This window comes from Passer montanus, unplaced genomic scaffold, assembly GCF_014805655.1.
Source record: "Passer montanus isolate IOZ18808 unplaced genomic scaffold, ASM1480565v1 scaffold5, whole genome shotgun sequence".
NCBI classification, from domain to species: domain Eukaryota; kingdom Metazoa; phylum Chordata; class Aves; order Passeriformes; family Passeridae; genus Passer; species Passer montanus.
In genome coordinates, this window is record NW_024369929.1 from 93,497 (window position 1) to 95,035 (window position 1,539).

A 1,539-nucleotide genomic window follows, 5' to 3' on the forward strand; every position below is an offset into this window, starting at 1 on the left:
GGGGATTGTGGCTGTTCATTATTGGGGTCTGTGGCTGTTGGTCATTAAAGGCTGTGGCCATTAGGAGCCTGTGGCTGTGGTCACTGGGGGCTGTGTCTGTGGCCGTTAAAAGCTTGTTGATCATTAGGGGGCTGTGGTCACTGGGCGCTCATTAAATGCTGTTTAATGCGTGCTCCAAGTCCCCATTTCCATTTCCAAACCTCATTGATTGCCTCTCATCCTAAAACAAGCCAGGAACGGGAGGCCAGGGATGGCACAGTCCGAGAACAGGGATGACAGGCTCTGAGTTTCCTGGTGTGACACTGTCCCTCCCCACTCTGCTGATGTCCCCTGCCCCAGCAGAGCACCAGGACGGGTTTTGCTGTATAATCTGTCTGGCCAGCTGTGCCCTAATCCTGCAGTTTTAGGAGGGGCCTGGGGGGAGGCCTGGTGTTGAGGCACTGCTGTTCTCCTGGATATCTTTGGCAGTAGGATTGAAGGACAGTTTAATGTCCAGCGGGGCTCTGAGGCGGGTAAGTACAGGAGGATTTAGGATATCCCAAATACCCCATAGTGTGGCCTGAGCAGGGATGTCAGCCCTCTCCACAGCGGGGGCACTGCTGAGGGTCCTTTGTGGGTTCCTGACAAAACAACCTTCTGAGCGTTCATTCCACTGAAATTCCCTTTCCCAGAGCTGCCCTATCAGGAAAATAGGGCACTTGTATCTTGGGGAATCCCTGCTCTGGAAGTCCTAAATAGATGGGAGAGGAGGTCAGAGCAGAGCTCACCCCTGGCACGGGTTTGGGATTTTACCCGGGTGCCCCTTGGGTGGGTCAGGTAAAGAAACCTCTGAGGGAGCAGATCCCTGCCCAGGGACACTTAACCCTGGCACATCCCGAGCTGCCCAGGGCTGGAAAAGGCCTGGAAGTCCCTCGGGGAGGGTGCCAGGGGCAGCTGCCAGGGGAGGGAGCAGCAGGGATATCGGGAATTCCTGCCCTGCAGCCCTGGCCCCTGCCAGTGCCATGGGTCCCCGGGCCATGCCAGTGCCATGGGTGTCCCCCAGCTGTGTCACTGCTGGTGCCATGGGTGTGTCACTGTCGGTGCCATGGGTGTCCCCAAGCTGCCATGGATGTCCCCCAGCCGTGTCACACCGGTGCTGTGGGTGTCCTCAAGGTGTGTCACTGCCAGTGCCATGGGTGTCCCCAAGCTATGTCACTGCTGGTGCCCTGGGTGTCCCCAAGCTGTGTTACTGCCAGTGCTGTGGGTGTGTCACTGCTGATGCCGTGGGTGTCCCCAGGCTGCCCTGGGTGTCCCAGCCGTGCCCCTGCCGATGCCCTGGGTGTCCCCGCCGTGTCGCTGCCGATGCCCTGGGTGTCCCCAAGCTATGTTACTGCCAGTGCTGTGGGTGTGTCACTGCCGATGCCCTGGATGTCCCCAGGCTGCCCTGGATGTCCCAGCCGTGTCACTGCCGATGCCCTGGGTGTCCCCAGGCTGCCCTGGGTGTCCCAGCCGTGTCGCTGCCAATGCCCTGGGTGTCCCCAGGCTGCCCTGGGTGTCCCA